This window comes from Leptidea sinapis, chromosome 36 (genome assembly GCF_905404315.1).
Source record: "Leptidea sinapis chromosome 36, ilLepSina1.1, whole genome shotgun sequence".
NCBI lineage: Eukaryota > Metazoa > Arthropoda > Insecta > Lepidoptera > Pieridae > Leptidea > Leptidea sinapis.
In genome coordinates, this window is record NC_066300.1 from 7,598,265 (window position 1) to 7,619,843 (window position 21,579).

General features: G+C 35.4%; 1 protein-coding gene and 1 pseudogene across 1 annotated transcript in view; both read left to right on the forward strand.

Annotated features, from left to right (window-relative positions):
- LOC126975462 (zwei Ig domain protein zig-8-like) overlaps positions 1-21,579 on the forward strand; it is a 148,776-nt gene that overhangs the window by 4,593 nt on the left and 122,604 nt on the right. The gene's annotated exons all lie outside the window — the stretch shown is intronic.
- Positions 6,022-12,955, forward strand: LOC126975552 (uncharacterized; annotated as a pseudogene).

Genomic DNA, 21,579 nt, shown 5'->3' on the forward strand with positions numbered 1-21,579 from the left:
GAAGAGATTATTAATTATTTAGCGATGTGTTTTACTAAGAGTTATGTTCAATAGGTTGTGCCGTTTCATGTAAAAACTAACCAACATAAATAAAAATAAATAAAATAATATTCTTTTATTGCAGGCAAACTAATTGACCCCCAATTCAAAAACATTAAAAACCTACACTACAAAATGTTAAATTTTTGTAACTAAAATATTAATGTTAATTTAATTACTAAAATACATTAAATTAATACTATAATAAATTATAATACATATTTAAAAACGTATTTATATTTTGCATGGGAAACGCTGGCAAGTTTTACTATAGCATTCAATTTAAATTTTTAATTCAAATAATGCGGAAGTACTAAAAATAATCAAGAAATACGCGGTGTAGGAAATGTTTGAGGGAGGCCTTTGTCCAGCAATGGACGTCTTCCGGCAGATGATGATGATACTGTGGGTGATACCGCTATATGCGATTAACTTGCCGTTACCAAATATTGCTTTACGATCGATCAATTGGGTTCAGATTTTTTCGGTTTCTAGCACAATAAATAGCGTAAACACATGGTCGGATTTGGTACCGCCATCGGACGTGGTCTTGCAGCGGACCATATTCGATGGTATGTCGCTGTGTTCATCTCACAAAATTATTATAATTACCGGCAGGACCGCACCGAGTACGACGCCGGATCAATTGGTGCGAGGTGCCATCCCACGCTCACCGGACTGCCCGATGGTCCGGACGTACCAAATCCGATCATGTGTTAAGGCTTTTAGAAAGGATTTTACGATAAAAGGTAATCTATTTTTCTGACAAAATTTACTCTGTATCAATAGATACCGGTTATACAGGTAACCTGTATAGCCGAGTGGTTAGCGATCCTACCTACTAAGCTAGAGATCCCGGGTTCGAATCCCGGTAGGTGCAAGCATTTATATGATGAATATGGATGTTTGTTTCCGAGTCATGGATGTTTAAATGTATTTATGTATGTTTAAGTAAGTATATTGTATTAAATATATCGTTGTCTTGCAACCCATAACACAGGCTATATATGCTTAATTTGGGGCAAGATAATTATTGTAAAAAGTGTGTCAATATTGTCCTTATTATTATTTTTACGTATTTTATTTTAATATATTATTTCTTAACTTCTTAACATATTTAATACGTCGTATTATACATGTGTATTAAAAATGTATTCACTTATTTCTTATGAGTAAATCTAAGCATCAAAATAACACGATATATAAATGTTTGACAGGAAAATTGAATTTATTCAAATCGATTTGACCACCTAATAGTGTATGCGTATTGGTTGTAATTATGTGTTTACCAAATATTAATTTAATTATTGTAGAGTTTAGTTTGAAAAAATATTATACTGAGTTTCCTCCCCACGTTCTTATCAGGTTTGAGGCATAATTATCGAACGGTTGATAGTTAATGACGTTCAATAATAATTGATTTAAAATCCTATTTTAAATAAAAATATTTAAATTTTAAATTAAATCAAGAATATTTCCTAGTAAGTGGTGCGGTATCATTCCTTTTTAAGTTGATTATATATTGATTTGATGGCAAATTAAAATAAAGTTTATAATAAAGTTTCAAATAAATATAAAACATTCATAATAAATGATGAAATGCGTATTAGTAAAATATTTAGTTAAACTATTACTTGCATTAACGTAATATGAAGTCGTTGAAAGCACCTCGCTGAGATCATTATGTAAATTGTTCCAGTAATGGTGCATTATCGTCTATGCATAATAAATATAATATCTGTACTATCTATACGAATAAAACAAAGAGAAAATATTTGTATATGTAGGTGTGTATTTTTGTTTATAATGAATAAACTCAAAAAATATTTCACCTGTATATTACTAGTATGGTCTTTAAAGTAAGTTAGCATCTTAGCTACTGTTAGTTTTCAATTTTAACGTCTTATATGAAATATTATGATCATCAGATGATTATCATCATCAGCCGGAAGACGTCCACTGCTGGGCAAAGGCCTCCCCCAAAGATCTCCACGACGATCGGTCTTGCGCTGCCCCCATAAAACGTATTCCGGTGACCTTGACCAGATCGTCGTTCCATCTTGTGGGGGGCCTACCAACACTGCGTCTTTCGGTACGTGGTCGCCATTCGATGACTTTTCTGCCCCACCGGCCATCAGTCCATCGAACTATGTGCCCTGCCCACTGCCACTTCAGTTTCGCAATGATTTGGGCTATGTCCGGTGCCATTGGTTCTACTACGGATCTCCTCATTTCTGATTCGATCTCGCAGGGAATCTCCGGGCATAGCCCTCTCCATTGCCCTCTGAGCGACTATAAACTTTCTCATCAGACCTATAGTTAGCGACCACATCTGCGTACCGTAAGTCATCACTGGCAGGCAAAACATACTGGTTGACAACCTTGGTCTTCAGACACTGTGGTATAATGTAAGCTATATAGTCTATCAATATATAAATTATTTCAAAAAAATCTAAAAATAATAATTTTGTTACCGATGTTCATCAGTCAGCCACTATTAGAAAAGTAGGTTTAGACTTGTATGATGTCAGCTCCCGAATTGTATTCTGATGGAGCATTTTTATGTCCTAAATAAAATACATAATATTAAAAATAATCGAATATGGTGCGCTACCAGATCACGTCCGATGGTTCGGCCTTAACAAATTCGATCATGTATTGGTCAGGCATTACTCTATTTAAATATAGGTGATATCCACCTATGATATCTCTTGAACCAAAAGGCGTAGAGACTTGAAATTTGGTAGGAATATTCATTTCAGCGAGTAGAGGTCAGATAAATAGATATAGTATGTTATCCTTAAGAGAGAGACATATGCCTTCGCAGACTTTCCTGTAGATCTATCTAAGATATACAATTCCACCATACATTATTTTGTTTTATCGCAAAGGGTTTAGACAGCGTTTTCGTTGAAAGCTCCCAGACGGCTCTTTTTTATTCGACACCTCCAACGAATATCGTTAATTTATACAAAACCTTATCAAATTATATACTTTAACCTTCCCTGGGAACTACGCTATCCGTTGGTGAAAAGGGCATGAAATTTAATCCTTACAAACCCTGTAACTATACCAATCAAAATATTTCAATATATTATATTATCGATATGACATTTTTAATAGGCTGCTGGTTTTTAAAATGATAGATCATTTTTCATTATGAGTTTCTTAATTTATTAACTTATTGTTTAAATAGTAAACGGATAAGTTACATGTATTTTTAATTTAATTATTGTGATAAGTATATTATATTATAGTCGTTTCTATCAATACCTAATTTTGTGTTAAATATTTATCATAATATATTATTTCTTCATAGATGTGTGTGTGTAGGTACCTACCTATTTATTTTTACTTATATTTATAATCGTGTGTTCATTAAACAGTAAAATATTTTACGCGTTAGAAATTTTTATTCACAGCTTATTGTTTTTGCAAATGCTCACATAAAATTGACAAGTAAATGGGTTTTCCTTTGAAGCTTTGCAATCACAAATTTATACCGTTAAAAAACGCTCTAGTAATCAGCCAAATAATGATTAGATTGCTGACAAAAGCCTGGCAATGTATTTGAAATAAAAATCTACCGAAACGAAAATTTTGTAACAAAAAATCTAAGTACGTGATTGCAATTCGTTGGTAACTGTATAACCTTTGCTACTCTCATTCTGGGAACTCTTCAATACATCACTGATGTGATCAATGAATTTTATGCTGAATTCGGAAGTTTTTTTATGTAATATATATAATATTTTCTTTTATTAATGGTCCAAGTAATACATAATTTTTACTTTTAATATCTGTAAAGATGAAAGTCTGTATCTTGCATACTGAGTAGACCACAGAAATGAAGGTCGCTCGATTTATCAACGCCGAGTATGTCTATCTGTATTCTATTCCATTCTAATACGTTGAAACATTATTAACACCAAATTCTCTACAAATAGTTAGGATTTTCTAAGGTTTTTCAAAGATTATCTTGGTGTTTTTACTATCCAGAGAATTTTATTTTTATTTTATTTATTAGGAAGCCAACGTGCATACAACTATCTTAATCTATAGATACATTTAAAAATTCTTTTATAATGTTGTATACTCCACTTACAGGCTAACTCGACATGCTTAATAGTATTATATACATCCTTTGTTAAACTAAAACTTTTGAAAACAATTTTTGATAAAATTTTTACAAATTAAAGCCACAAGCAAAAGGCTGATAAAACAATAAAATAACTATTTTCTTACTTAATAACCAAGAAAAAACTAAAGAATAAAACAATAACTACGAACAATGACTAACCATCTTGCAGTACTTTCATAATTTTTTTGATTTCTTTTTTGAAACATGGGGCAGAGTGCTGAAAAATATCTATACCAGCTCTTTTAACCAAGTTGTTGTAGGTGACAACTATTCTATACAAAGGGGCGGATCTGCCTAGGTTCGATCTAGTTAATCTAGGCCTGAACGTTAGTTTTTTGAGAACATGTGACCTAGCATTACGCTTTGGTACCGCCAATTGAACCCTACTCAACAGATTTGGGCAATCGACCCCTCCATCTATAACATTTTTTAGGAAAGAGAGATCAATTAAGTCCCTGCGATCAGACAGTGACGACGCTTTATAAAATTTTAAAAGATCAGTGTAGGTGTTACCCTTTTTATGTATTTTATCCTTGTATGCTAGGTGCCGTAAGAACTTCTTCTGGACTCTCTCTACCCTATTTTTATGTATTTGATAATATGGGTTCCATGCAATAGAACAGTATTCAAGTCTGCTTCGAACAAGCGAATTAAAAAGTGCTAGTTTAGTAGAAGACTTTCTAAATGCCTTTGTATTCCTGATTATGAATCCCAACAATTTTAGTGAATTTTTAACTATATTGTCAATATGAGGTATAAAGCTTAATTTATAATCTACGATCACGCCAAGATCTTTTATTTGATTTACTTTTTCTAAAATGTTGTTTTTGATACTATAATCGAACTCAACATTTTTAATTTTTCTGCTGAAGGTTATGCTTTTGCATTTCAAGTGATTTAATTTTAAATTATTGAGATCGCACCAATCAGAAAGTCTATCCAAGTCACTTTGAATATGAATTGAATCACATATGTCATTAATCTTACTGTATATCTTTAGGTCATCATTAGGAATTTATGAATTTTATCAACTCTTCTAATATTTTAAAATAATATAAAAAAATATGTCGAAATATCATTAGTGTCATCAAACCACACTATCGTTAGTGAATATCAAAACACTATTTTTAAGATAGGTCCATAATTGTAATGGCTTACCAAATACTACCTATAAAAACTTAAACTTACTTATTTGGGGCACATAGATTGGGCGCGGTGGATGACCAATAGTCTGTTTCTTGACTAAGTTTTAATTAGTAGAGTTTCTGCTTTCTACGAACCGTCAAGTCACTTAGTAAATTAATGTTTTTCTCTCATTTACTGACAAGGGCAAGCAATGACATTAATTGTGGATGATCAATTCTAATAATGTCTTTTTTTTAATATTATCTAGAGAGTGCAAACGGGCAAGTGGCTCAGTGAATGGAATGTGCCGAGGCAACCACCCATGGACATACGCAACAACAAGAGATGCGTTACCGGCCTTTAAGTTGGGAGTAGGCTCTTTACTTGAAGGTCTCTAAGTCGTTTCGGTTTGGGAAAACAGCAGTCGGTAATCGGTAAACAAAATGGCTGTGCGAGGCAAGAAATTTCTTGCAAAACACGCTGTTGTGGAATACCAGACGTCAACGTGATGCGGGTGGTACTTTGCACGTAATGTTCGGAGGTAGAATTCAGCCGCTGGAATCAACCCGAACAGCTCCTCTGAGCACACCCCGTTACTTTATCGCGGTAGACGATGCAGAGAGAACCCACATCTCTACGCAACACAAAAGAATCAAACCGATCGCAGATGATTAGATCGTCGATGATTTAAGCCGCTCTTCATTGTATGCGGTCAAATGGAAGAAGCTGGTACTTGAGAGCGCCCGCCCTCACGGGAGAACAGTACTCCATTTGAGGCCGAATTTGCGCCTTTATATAGTTGCAGACGGTGGCTTACATGAAAGTACTGGCTAGCCTTACTGAGTACACCAAGCTGTTTAGGCCAGTTTGGCCTTGTCTTCCAAGTGACCACGGAACTGAACGTCGCACGACATTTCGACGCCAAATATGCCGATACAGGCTGTGGTAGTTAGAGGATCAATCTCGAGATCTCCCTTATAGAGATAAGGGAGATCTCGAGACGCAACGCCAAATAAACAAGTTGGTCGGAGGTACCTTGATCATCGATGTTTCTAAGCCGCCCTTCGTTTTATGCAGTCAAACATAAGAAGCTGGTCCCGCCCAGAGGTAAGAACTGTACAGTGAGGCCGAATTTTCTCTTATACAGTTGAAGGCGGTGGCTTTTAGTTAAGTACTGTCTCGCCCTACTGAGTAGACCACAAAAACGAAAGTCGCTCGATATATCGAGTATGCCGATCTGTACTACTACCCACTTTCACATACGTCTTATATAATGAATTATCCCATTCTGATTAACTGATTCTCGTCCTTTGTCAAACCATTTCATTTATTTTATGTGACGACACTTCGTTCTTTAAATACTTTTTTATTTTACATTCACAGTACTCTTCGCGAGCATCAATAAAATGCAAGATCGACGCATTAAGATTACCAACACACTTCCAATTCCACGCTTGGAAAGATGGAGATAAAGACATTCCTATAGACGCAGAAACTTTTTGATAATATTTATATTGAAGACTCGTATAGAGATAATATTATTGTAACTCAGTTTTGTTTGCTATTGTAATATAGGTCAACGATACTAATTTTTTACCACATAGAGATTACTAATGTAAGTCCGTCGTTGAAAGCTCATAATAATTCAAGAATGTGTGAAAGAAAATTTACTGCGTAGTGCACATGTAAGATTTCAGAGAGAGAAATTATAATTTTTCTTTCACTTTTTTATTCATAGTACAGATAGCAACAAAGACACTTGTTTTTTTTATGAAATAAGGGACGAGACGAGTAGGACGTTCAGCTGATGGCTATTGATACGCGCTGCCCATTACAATGCAGTGCCGGTCAGGATTTTTGAAAAATCCAAAAATTTTGAGTGGCACTACAATTGGACGTAGTTCCTGAAAAACGTTCCAAGCCACAAACACCACATTTTAAGGAATTTGTGTTTAAAGTTTAATAAATATTAGTGTATTCCAAACATGTGGGTAGGGTTGACAGTAGGGCTGCCATTTTTTGTCAATGCATTAATACGAATCACGTGACCAGTTTTGTATTTTTAACTCAATTCCGACATAATTATAGCTTGAAACGTTTTTCTGGAATAACGTCCATTTGCGCTCGTCTCCATAAGATGTTAAATCTCGTTTATCCAGTAATTTCACTAGCTACGGCGCCCTTCTGACTGAAACTCTGTTACTCATTACTGCTTCACGGCAGAAATAGGCGCCGTTGTGGTACCCATAATCTAGCGGGCATCCTGTGAAAAGAGCCTCCCACTGGTCTGTCCTTCAATTTTTGATGCAATACTGCAAAATAAATGCAATTTTTCAGCATGATATTGTAATATAGTAATAGAACCATTATGAAGTTATTATTAATAAATATTACATAAATTTAAAGGCCAGAAAATCTCGCATCGTGTTACAAAAGCGCATTGTTGACGCATATCTTTGGTTTTCCTTGTATTTCATAAAAAATATAATTTTCAAACTCAAATTCTGGCTGTACAAGCTGGCGAAGACTTGCTTGAATGCTAGTTATAAACAATAGCATAGTAAAATTAGTTTAACATTAATTTCAAAAATCACTTTATTAAATAAAATCGTCATTCAACATTATAAATTAACACAAACATTATAGGTCAAGTAATACACTGCAAGGCCAAATAAATTTACTACCATTCTACCTGTCTAGTCTTAAATGAACTATATCCGAGAAGTCAAAGTCAAAGTCAAATTAACTTTATTCAAATAGGCTTATACTAAGCACCTTTGAGTCATCATTGTAAATATTTTATTTCAATTATTGAATCTAGCGTATGTTCGCAAAAAGTAGGGCTCGTGATAAGAACTTAAAAGAAACTCAACTGCAACTCTTTTATATCAATGAGTATTTTACAATGGCTATACTATTTTTTTTTATGGAATAGGAGGACAAACGAGCGTACGGGTCACCTGTTGTTTAGTGATCACCGCCGCCCACAATCTCTTGCAACACCAGAGAAATCACAGGAGCGTTGCCGGCTTTTAAGGAAGGTGTACGCGCTTTTTTTGAAGGTACCCATGTCGTATCGTCCCAAAAACACCGCACAAGGAAGCTCATTCCACAGCTTTGTAGTACGAGGGAGAAAGCTCCTTGAAAACCTCACTGTGGAGGACCGCCACACATCCAGATGGTGGGGATTATATCCTAACTTGTGGCGTGTTGTGCGAAGGTGAAATGCTTGCTTTGTATGTACTGTATGCTTGCTCGCCAGTAATTTGGTTTGGGTAAGCCACTGAAGCTAGTTTTAGTCAACATTTACCAGGGACTCAGTGTTAAGCTTTTTAGAGTTATTTTAGAGCATGCCTTTCTTCCAGCTGAGTTGATGATGATCATAAAACATGCTAGACTCTCTCTTGAGATCCTAGCTAGGGTGACGCAGAGTTAACTTACTTTACTAGAGAATAAAAAAAGTGTGTCTACTTATGTACGCACGCAAAAAGTTATAGATACTCTTTTGACGTAACGAAACATTCTAAAATTGTTTTTATTCCTCGTTTTTTACGTTTGTATAAAGAAGAATATTGTAATACAGAAGGTATTAAAAACAACCAATAAAAATATTATTTTCATTGTTAAATTATTTTTTTGCAAAAAGAAAGAAATGACTTTCTTTTTTTACAACTTATGCATGTTGCAATTTATTATTAAGTAAGTATATAACAAACAAACATTAACTTGCTATGCCTACGACTCGGTTAAGGTGTGATAGTAAGTCGTTTATTGGGCGATGTATAATCTTCTACAATGTGATCCCAGAAAATGTACAAAACAAATGTGTTACGAAATTTAAAAGGATTGTTATGTAACGTTTGTGTGGGAAATTTTACTATAGCATAAACAAAGTTTACATACCAGAGACTGGAATGAAGCGAACACCCTCAGGCTCATTAATTATAAATGTTTATTGTACGATATTACATTGTAATCCATATTTTTATAAAAAAAACCCGCTGAATTTCGTGCGCCCGTTCTTCTCAGGTCTGAGGCAGTCAATTTTGAATGGGTGGTACATTTTGACGTTCAATAAGTGATTTTGAATCCTATTTCGAAAAAAAATATTTGAATTTGATTTATTTAATTCTTGTCCATTGGTTGTGGGAGACATATATGACTTACAAAACGCTTATAGGTGAAGTGTGATACATGGTTTAGTTGATCAACTAACGTCAGCGCATCGTAAAAATTCACTCTAATAATTATCCCCAACGCCCCAAATGAGGTAAAACTTTAATGAGAATACAGAATAGCTTAAACAGAAATACAGAATAGCTTAAACAGAAAATTGAAGAACGTGTCATAATGTCTCTATTAACTACAGTTAGTAATTACTCGTTGCCTTTAAAGTGTTATTTCGCTCGCGGCAATTTTAAGAAGCTTAGTTCACTGTAACTTGCATTTAAAGTTGGCTTAAGTGGTTCTTCTGTATGGACTTGTAGTCATTCAAACTGTACAATATGAATCATATTTTTCTTTTCTGATTCATTGATTGAAATAGCTGTCAAGCGCTTGGAATTCTAGCAGCCCTATTGAGGTGCGTAGACAGTATTTTATACATTCCCCGCACCTCTGGACGCCAAGGGCAAGTGTCTCGACAACAAACGGCACAAAGATGTAAGTAAAACTCACTGAAACCGACATATTTGCGACGGTTTACTGTACACACTGTCTTCGAAAATGGTGCCAGTATGCTCGGTTCACTTTCCCGAAGTGACAGTTTCATTTTCATGTTATCATATTGACACGAGAGTGGGTCAGGGATTGGAAGTAATACTCCGCTTATAGGAACGAGTCTTTATTTGCGTTCACTTTTCGAACTTGCACTTCGCCGGTCTGCCGCTGTTCCTCTTGTCAAGAGCAGTGCCTTCAGCAGATCACATCGCACCTAACACTAGTTCCCTTCTATCTTCTTCTTCTCATCCTGGATAACTTTCCACATTTCACTATTTCTTCTTTTCCTTTACACTTTCGAGTCTGAACTAGAACTGCCGTAGGCCACGCTTAAAACGGCTTATATACCCCCGGATCTGTTCTATTTTCAAAATGATTCTCCCATTCCATCTTTAAATTTGAATTGTCCTAGAAATTTGTTTTAATTACTTTTTGTCTCTGTTCGATTTAATCCTGAACTAACTAGAAATTTCCACTTTACTACACCCAAAAAATTCCCTACAATGGTAGGTGTATCGAACCCGGGTCTATAGTGTCTGAAGTAAACACTGTTTCACTGAGCTACGAATATTGCTGACGGAGCTGTCGAAATTATCAATGCCTTGAAGTTAGACAACTCTCATCATGTAAGTTGCTACACGACATGAAGTGTTACAACTCTCGTCATGTTCGTCGAAGCGTTGCTACGCGACAATATTATGCCGGTTGTACACACTCGGGGAGACACCACGAGGCAGGCCGAGAGCGAGTGTGTACATGGAGCTCTTCTCTCGTCTCGGTCTCCCTCGCCTCGCCTCGTTCGGTCTCGGTCGCTTGTCGGTTTTTGTGCTCGAGTCAAAGGGTCTTGTTGGCCCTCGTGAGAAAAACGAGAGCGAACGTGTATACACTCGTTTCACGCAATTGCCAGCTGACTGTGTTTAGGTGAAGACGCGTTAAAATATGGTCTGGTGGTAACGAACGTGAATTGGAATTTTTGGAGTGTTTTCAAAGGGAGCCGGTACTATGGAACTCAAAAGATACCAAACACAAGGACAAACAATATGTGCACGATGCTTGGATGCGCATAAGCGAGCATAAGCGCGGTAGATTTAAAAAGAAAGCGAGATTCACTTATGGCCACATACCGTGGCCATAAAAGAAAGATTGTTGCATCTACACAATCTGGAGCTGGAGCTGAAACAGTATATAAACCAATATGGTTTGCTTTCGATTTAATGGATTCGTCCTTAAATGATATTGTTCATTGTAGAAAAACTATGAACACGGATGCACCAGTAAGTAAACATTATTTATTTTTCATTTATGAATTTATTAATTAGCGTAGATAATAGTAGCAATAGTGTGGCAAGTATTGTAACTATAACCTACGTAGAAATTATAGTTAAATAGCTAACTTTTACATATTGTAATTGTTAAAGAAATATGTTGTAAATTCTTCTCGAATCTGACTTGCATCTAGTGTTGGTCTTCGTGGTATTGGTTACAAAGGTCTAATAGCACACGTGTCTTCAATGACATTCCTCCATGAACCTGGCACTACCAGTTCATCGTTACTGTTGTAAACATCTATTGTTCCTGGAGGTGTATATATTGCCGATGATGTACAACTTTTTCTTAGGAAATTATGCAGCAGTACACATGTCATTGTAATAACTGTGGTTTTTTCTGGGTTCAGTAGTATTGGTTTCCGAAATATTCTAAATTTTGAAGCTAATATCCCAAATACATTTTCAACGAGTACGCGTGAGGATGAAAGTTTCTTATTAAATATACGTTTTGGCGATCCTTCATTATGACTTCCTGGGTACGGTTTCATCACATGTGATGACAATGCAGATGCTCCATCTCCCAGAAAAACATATGGAACTTCTCTTGTACTCCCCGGTAGAGGTCGTGGCGTAGGAAAATTTAGATTATTTGAGCATATTCTTCTCCAAAGCTGACTATTACGAAACACACCGCCGTCACTTATTCTTCCCTGACTTCCAATTTCAACAAAAATAACTAAAGACTAAAGCAAGAAGTACAATACTAAAACTCCTTTTGTAATTGTAGTATTCGGAACCACTATTTATAGGCGATTGGATTACAATGTGCTTTCCATCCATGGCACCTAAACACCTTGGAAAGTTTTTGAACCCCTTTTCCAGTTGTGACCATGTCTGTGGAGACTCTGGCATGTGTAAAAAAAAATACAATATAATATTTTTTTGTTACAGTCTCCAGCTACACCAGAAAGTGTTATTTCCAATGAAGATGTGGATAGCAATCACTCAGATCCAACGACTTCTTCTCAGTTGCCATCAATACCGCGACGCCGTAAGAATCCAATAGAACTGCAAGAAGCTGGGAAGACGATGAAAGATGCAATGACTTCACTGAATAAAGTTTTGAATAAACCACAAGCGGTGGAAGATGATTTTGATCGTTACGGCAAGATTCTGGCTACTAAGTTGCGTAAGCTATCTGAATCAGACAGTATAAAAATGATGTACGAAATAGATGGATTATTCATCAAGCGAATGAATAACACACCTCCACACTTCACACGTCCTTCACCAACGTATACTGTATATTCAGAGCCAACCCAACGCCAACAAATACAACATCCAGCCGTATCACCCACATACTACGTACGGCCTGAATCGTCATCTACTTCCTATTCGGATCCAGGGGTTTAAACATCTTCCGTGGCTTTTTCTGATATTAATACAATACAAATTATATCTGATGAGATCTTGAGGTCACCATACCCAGAGTACAATACAGCCAATGATGTGTTAGGTCAGGCTTTTCGTAAAGCTTAATTTTGTATTACTAAGTAGGTACACACACCGGCAAATTCTATTTTCTATAATAAACAATGCTTAAGAGTAATTATGTATTTTTTTTGTTTCCACTTACCCTAATTTGATCCTTCAATACTCGGTTAAGAGCAATGCATACTTCAGGCACAATTCTTGAAATTATGGAACTTGAAACTTTGAACAGAAAATGTAGCCTTTGAAAGCTATCTCCGCTGGCCAAAATTCTCAAAGTAATTGATAGTCAAATTTTCGCAGGAATTGCTTCTCTTTTCGGTGTATCCATCTTGGTTATCATCGGTGCAACTTTATGCAGTAAATATTCAAAGTATGTAACAGACATTCTTGTAAAGTTATCGAATTGGCCAGAGGGTTCTGCCAATAGCTCAGCCAATTGATTCCCCATGGTGGTCCTAAAATAAGAATAAAGAATTAGGTAGGTTCCAAAACTATTTAACTAACACGTATACGACTATTAAAAGACTATGGTCTATTTAAGTTTACCTGTTTCTATTGCAGTCCACAATCTCCTTCTTCGCCATGGCTTACGAATTTTCTTTTTATGGTAAACATGTAAAAAATTATAATAGCTCAAAGCACAAAGACAAGCAGCAGCAGCTAATTCTAGGTCCATTGTCTCGGGAGACTTCAGTGCAACTAACAGAACGAGTGTGTACAGGAATGCTTTTGACGAGAGCCCACTGGCCCGAGACTCTCGGCGAGAGGCTCTCGTCGAGTGTGTACAGCCGCCATTAGGTATTGTAAAGTATATAATGGGATGGAAACAAAATGCGTTAGTTATAAATTATAACTAATTAATTTATCTCTAAATAACACTCACAATTAAATGAAGAGATAGTCATGAAAACCAACAATTCGTTTTTTCCATCCTGTATGTAGCTTGGCGTCATACGCCTGTCATCGGCATGACATGTACGCTCCCTGATAATAACATTTCATTGTTTAAAAAACCATATAAATCGAATTTGACAGACAGATCGTGATGGCCCTCTTTTATATTACATATACCCACGGACGAGTAAAAAAAGGAGGACTCCGCGCCGTGATATTAATAAGTGAATCACCTTTATGCTAGTGTGTGTGCTGTTACGGGATATACCAGATACACAATTTTTTCTCCCTTAAATAATCATATATCCATAAATACTTTTATATTATTGTTTTTACACGACGCACGACGGCATTTTAAAAATATTTTGTTGCGACGCAAACTGATCTGTCACAGACGATGTCAAATCTCATAATGGCTCACGGCTTGTATTAGTGTAAGTGTATGCGTGGGGCTATGTATTTACACGTTTACCGGCTTGTTTTGGTGCCTCATTGTTATGTAAGGTGACACGGAGTCCTGATTTTTTTATTCGTCCGTGCATATACCGAGAATAATGAATGTAAATCAGAAAATACTAATAGTTTCCCCGAAATTAATAATAAGTTTTCGCTTAGTAATTAAATTAATATTAACTTCAGCTCTTTTGAGATAATTTATTGCAGTCCCATTGTGTTGCAAAACGATATTCAAAATCAAGAAAATCTTATTAAAGCAGTTTCCATTAGTGAAAGCTCTGAGTCTTTCTCAAGTAGCTATTTTGTAGTAATTTCTTTTGTGGCAAAGAATCTGTATTTTTCTCAAGGGTAAAAAGAATCCGCTCAAGCATTACATTTTATTAGGCATTAGTCGAATAAGTACTATATTAAATCTTTATTATATTTGACACAATAAATTTCAAACACCAAATAATGATCGAATGACTAGGTACCCAACATTGATCATTTGGACTAGTTTAAGGGTCTTACCTTTTCAATAAAATGATTTAGGGCCGATTTTTCAATCCTCAGATAAATCACCAGATAACTATCGAGAGAATAAAATTAACTTGCTGTTTATCTAACGATTAAAAGTTTTGAATTTTTCAATCGCTTTTTATCCAAAGAATAGTTGTCTGTGGTATTGTCGAAGCATCTTCATACTTTATACGTGCAAGCGAGATGGACATATATATTATTTAATTCATAAGACAGAGAAAGGTCAAAGGATGCTTGTTTGACATAAGACATTTATCACAACAATTAATAACAACAAACCTCTAATTTACTCGTTTATTTGTTCAGTTTATTTCAATTTAAAATTGTTTTCGTTGTTGTTGAGGTAATGGATTTCTTCTTCAATCGCGAAGTCGTCAATTGTCTCAAAAATATCCATTATATTACAATTTCTACTATATTAGATAGTTATAACATAAATTACGTGTGTAGTCTTCAAAAGATGATAGTTATTAGATCTTTTGACTTGAGCATAGATAATACACTTATAACTAGGGAATGACTTATCTACAAATATAGCCTAAAAAACTTAAAAACACGTCAAAATTAGCCCAACGATAGCTCTTAACCTCCTCCCAAAGGGGCCGATAAATATAATCACCCGAAATTGACTTAATTCGTTCGATAACTTCTATCTGCCTGTTGAAAAATTCGAAATTGCGCTATCCGCCGAATTTCTCGGCCTTTAATATATTAATTGACTCTTGACTTGACAATAATTCCGTAGAATATTAGAGTATTGTAATACGCAGACAGTTAGTTAGGTACAAATTGATTACTTATTTCTTAGCGGCTGTTTTCAATAACGTATCTCTAGATACGGATATATTGCTGTCACCGTTTAATGACAAGATCTTATATATCCATAGTTATGTACAATATAGTTTAGTGCATTGCTTTATGTGGATAGGTTATTGAAATGTAATTTTAACTAAGTATAGATAGGATATTGAAAGCGGCCGTAAAATCATTTATACGTCTAGGTAGACTGTGCCAGCTGTGAAAACGTTAAAAAAAATTAGTTAAGATCTAACATCTATTTTGAACAACTCACGCAAACTAATACAACTAACTAAACTAATATTCATGGACTGTTTAACAGCAAGAGAGTCTAAGACTTATTTTATGAAGCCTAGTTTTCAGAACTCGTTTTCGTTACATCATAATATATTTAGATTGTGATGGTCACCATTTTTTTTTTATGGAATAGGAGGACAAATGAGCGTACGGGTACCAAAGGAATCACAAGAGCGTTGCCGGCCTTTAAGGAAGGTGTACGCGCTTTTTTTGAAGGTACCCATGTCGTATCGTCCCGGAAACACCGCACAAGGAAGTTCATTCCACAGCTTTTTAGTACTAGGAAGAAAGCTCCTTGAAAACCGCACTTTGAAGGACCGCCACACATCCAAATGGTGGGGATGATATCCTAACTTGTGGCGTGTCGTGCGAAGGTGGACTATAATACACAATTATACAATGGTCGGCAACGAAGAGTAATGCAATCTACCAACCTCAATCTTACTTACCCTATCAATCAAATCTTAAAAAAAGCATAAAAAAGGCATTACTTTCTCATAACTGATTATTTTAGATGTCATTTCTAATAATATTAGATGCTTCTTCCGCTTCGGAAACAAATGGCGTTCTGAGAGAGAAGAAGCGGCGCAAGAAACTCTCCCAGCAATCTTTTTTGAGCTCTTTTAAATAAAATATACAATATTGTACTGAAATTGTTATTGTTATAATATAATCATAATCTAGTACCAAGCTGTCCGATCACTTAGATATTCAGCTGTAGAGTAGTAGGATTAACGACAGAACCATTTTCTAATAAAACATTTAACTTTATTTATAAATACTGCCTGAACAGTGGCTGGGACTTTATTATAAAAGTGTATAAGTGTGTATGTATTTAGCCATAATATGTATCTTATGGAGCTTACTAGAATTAGATAAAAGCAATACCTTATTTCTAGTATTATTAGATTCATGGTTATGTAATAGATGATTGGTAACGTCCTTAGAAATGACTAGGGTAATAGGGGAAACATAAAATTTGTGTTTTAAGCGGCTGAACTATAGCTACAATTCTTTCTGCTTTTTTAGGTAGTTATGTTATTTGAACTTTACTGTAAAGCCGGGTCCACTACGTCAATATTTTTACAAAATACTTTACAAAACAAGTTAAAAAAAAACAACATGTTTCTAGCATAACAGTCCGTTCGCTGCACCTTTTTTGGTTCATTTCAAATATAAGCCGAGGAAGTGCAACCAGTTTTTTGTACTTATTTTTATTTTATTCTACCTACATTGGTTTTCCCAAAGAACCGGTCTTTCTGTTATAAGTTGTATAAAAATTATAGTATTTTCTTTGTTCCACTCCATCACAAACAAACCAAAATAGAGTATACTGAAGATTGGCTAATAGACCTAGTTCTGCAATAAACGTGGCTTTAAAATTAGGTCAGTTAACTTACATAGATACTTGCCTTTCTATCTTATTCAAGATTTTTTGTACTATTATTTACTAAGGTATATAAATATTTTTATTATAACACATACAGCCGATACATAGGGTGCACTAAAAGTATCGGGAATGGAATATTTCCACTGTTCCTGTCATATTAAAATCTTTTGAATTGAAAACTCCTTGGCTTTAAATAACGAATACCATTTATATATTTAAAAAAAGATTCTTGGTCTTGTCACAAGGTCTTTTCAAACTTGTTTAGTCGTTGAGAAAATGGAATTGCCTCGAGAAAATTCTAGAGCAATGATTTATTATGACTTTCGAAGTGGTTTAACACAAAAACAGTGTGTTGACCGGATGATTTCTGCGGATGGTGATGAAGCCACATCCAAAAAACACAATTTATCGCTGGTTTGCTGAATTTCAATGTGGACGTGTCAAGCTCCCCGATGATCCGCGTCAAGGTCGTCCAAAAACTGAAGTCACCAAAGAAAACGTTAATGCTGTGCGTAAGCTGATTGAGGAAGATCGACATGTGACATACCGCGAAATTCAGGCAGCTTTAGACATTGGCATGAGTCAAATACAAATAATCTTGCATTAACAATTAGGTGTAAAAAAGTTGTTTTCCCGATGGATACCGCATTTGCTCTGTGAAGAGCAAAAAGCGGCTTGCGTTACTTGGTGCGTCAGAACTCTCGAAAGATTCCACGCAGGATCCTCAAATGCTGTGTACAACATCGTATCAGGTGATGAATCCTGGATATACGCGTACGAACCCGAAACAAAAAACCAGTCACGAGTTTGGGTGTTCGAAAATGAGTTAAAGCCAAAAAAAAATGTTCGTTTCCGGAGTGTTGCAAAAAAAATGGTGGCCACGTTTGTCTCCAAAACTGGCCATGTTGCGACTATTCCTATTGAGAGACAAAGAACGGTTAATGCAGAATGGTATGCTAGCATTTTTTTGCCACAGGTCGTTTCTGAACTCCGTAAAGAGAACTGCAACCGCCGCATCATCCTCCATCACGACAATGCGAGCCTCACATCGCGCACAGAACAAAATGGTTTTTGGAGCAAGAAAACATAGAATTATTAGACCATCCGCCGTACAGCCCCGACCTAAGCCTTAATGATTTTTAAACTTTCCCTAAAATAAAGAATAAATTGCGTGGTCAGAGATTTTCATCACCTGAAGAAGCTGTGGACGCCTACAAAACGGCCAATTTGGAGACCCCAACTTCCGAATGGAATGGTTGCTTCAATGATTGGTTCCATCGTATTGAAAAATGTGTCAAATTTTGAAGAGAATACTTCGAAAAGCAATATATACGTTTTCAAATAATAATGTTGTGTCACTTCCTTGATTCCCGAAATTTTCATTGCCTCCCTCGTATTTATACCATCTTTGTGTTTATAACCGTATATTTCGTATTTATAACCTATGTCTGTATGTATATTTACTAACCTATGAGTTTCTTGCGCCCATTCTTCTCAGGTCTGAGGCAGTCTCTTTTGAATGGGTGGTAGTTTTTGACGTTCAATAAGTGATTTTAAATCCTATTTTGAATAAAAATATTTGAATTTGAATTTGTCCTAGGGACAATTAATGACAGTCAGGGGTATGTCAGACGTACCGGAAGTCGCAGTTTTGGTAGGCAAGATGAACCGATGAATTGGTCAAGATCACGTACGTTAGATGAGGGAGCACAGGACCAAACTTCATAGAGATCTTTGGTGGAGGCCTTTGTCCAGCAGTGGACGTCTTCCGGCTGATGATGATAATGATGGCACTTAATAACGACTTCTGTGTTGATACGAGTATTTGATATTTGAACATAATTCGAAGTGAATTCATTGCTTAAAAAGCTTTAGAACCGTGGTCATTTTTGATGTCTTTTTTGGTTCTAAGTATATTTTTTAGGTAAGAGAACTTATGATCCCAATTTTTGTATTAATATTCATTATATTCTATATTCCTTTTCTATGATAAATCACTAAATTTAAACGATGATATCAGCTATATAACCAAATAATGTAAACCTGTCATATCATTTTTTTTTAATAATATCCGAAAATCATCATGTCAAATAACGCTAGTCATTTTCATTAAAAGCTCGTGTATGTATGGTCTGATGTAAATTAATTTAAAAACCGCCAAACAAACTACAATTTCCTGTTTGTTGCGTGTCATTTTCTATTCATTTTGACGAGTCATTATTTCAATTACGTTTAATAATACTGAAGGGATATTTAATGCAACAGAAGGAAATTATTTCATGACAAATGGTATTTAAAAATATTAAGTCTTTCAAAAAAATTACATTGTTCAGAATGAAAATGAATCATTTGCATATGGTACGTACTTGCACTTGATTGCTTGGTGTAGTTGCTGTGTTTTAAATCTAAAACTTGTTACATATTACATACTAGCTGACCTCTACGACAGACGCAGTTCTATCAATAGAAAAAAAAGATGTACCTAGTGTTTAGGAATAATGTAGAAAGTCATCGGAAATGAATGATTTTATAATATGTAGTAATAAAATGATAATGTTGTATTTGTGTAAAAAGCTTTTACAGTACCGAGTTATATTTGCTATTTTTTTAAAGTATTAAAATAGATATAGTATGTTATCCTGAAGAAATAGACATACTATGCCTTCGCGGACTTTTCTATAGACCTGTATAAGATACACAATTCAACCATACATTATTTTGTTATTTCTCATAGGGCTTAGACAGCGTTTACGTTGAAAGCTCCCATACAGCTCATTTTTATCCCACCCCTGCAACAAAAATAATATACTTAAACTTTCATCGAGAATCAGGCTATCCGTTGGTGCAGAAAGCATGCAAATCGGTGCAGAAGTTTTCTAGCTTATCGTGAACAGTCAGACGCACCGGAGAAATTTGTTTTATAATATGAAGTGATGTGGTTTATTGCCTTAAGAACAATACTATATTCATTAAATAAAACTTTCAACAATGTTTTAATAAAATTAATAAAACCTGCTTCAATGGCTTTATTATAAAAATAATACTGAGATCGACATTGTTAGTATCTATTGAAGTTGCAAATAATATTTAAAAAATATATATTCTTAATTACATATCATTAAAAAAAAAATGAAAAACAATATTTTATGAACGATGCGGGATTCGAACCCACGACCCCCGACGTTCTGTGCCGGTGCTCTAACCAACTGAGCTAAACGTTCGGCTTCATCTACAACCTGAAAGTTGAACAAAGCAAACGGAATTTTATGACGAGTCGGTACTCGAACGTTTAGCTCAGTTGGTTAGAGCACCGGCACGGAACGCCGGGGGTCGTGGGTTCGAATCCCGCATCATTCATAAAATTTTGTTTTTAAAATTTTACTTGTCTATTAATCCTAGAAGTGAGGGTTATCACTTTAAAAACATAACATATTGTTTATATATCATTGTTTATAAATACCGCACTATTTCACAGCATCCTGTCGAATGTGAGCTTCAAATTATTAATTTAAACAAATATTTATAATCACACATCGATTCGTGCTTACAAATTTAGGACTTTCCTTTAAACATATAGGTAGTATTTATTTAATCAAAACAAATCTTATAACTATATTTACAATACTACGACTACATAAAATTAAAACTATCATTACGTGGAAGCGTACCAAGAATACTGGCAGCATTACCACGTTGGATAGCTAGGCTGATCCGTTGACCGAAATAGCTGCCAGCGCTTGGGTTTCCAGTAGCCTTATTGAGGCGCGAAGATAGTATTTTGAACATTCTCCGCGCCTCTGGGCCCCACGGGCCAAGTGTCTCGACACCAAACGACACAAAGATGTATGACTCACTGAGACCAACATATTTGCGACGCTTGCTGTCTTCGGCAGTCGAAGCAGCAGCCCCAGCACCAACTGACGTAACTTGGACATGAGAAGGAGCCAGAGTGTCGACGCAAGTAGCGTCCCACACCAGCGCCCTTGCGTCATTCCATCAGGAATATATATATATAGGTAGTTGTTTATTTTTTAAACTTGAACTATATAGTGTAAGTGATCATAGTATTTCACGGATAGTAAACTATCTTAATAAAGGTTAACTAAAGGTTTAACTGAAAATAGTACCTTCAAACTGATCTGGAGATGAAGCCGTTAGGTGGGAATCACAATTTCTTAACGAAACCCTGTATGTGTCTTAGCGGGTTTGGGTCTATTGAAATTGTCATGAGACGCACTCTTTCAATCCTTTTTTCAATCTCCGTTAATATCCTCCGTTTAAAATAATATACTTGCACTTCAGATATATTTATTTTTCTTCCACACGGTTCAAAAATCTAATTCCTCAACTATATGCAGACTCATAAAGTTTTAAAATATTCAATGATCATATCTATTGAAATATTATTTTAATACCAACCGGTACATAATATAACTGCC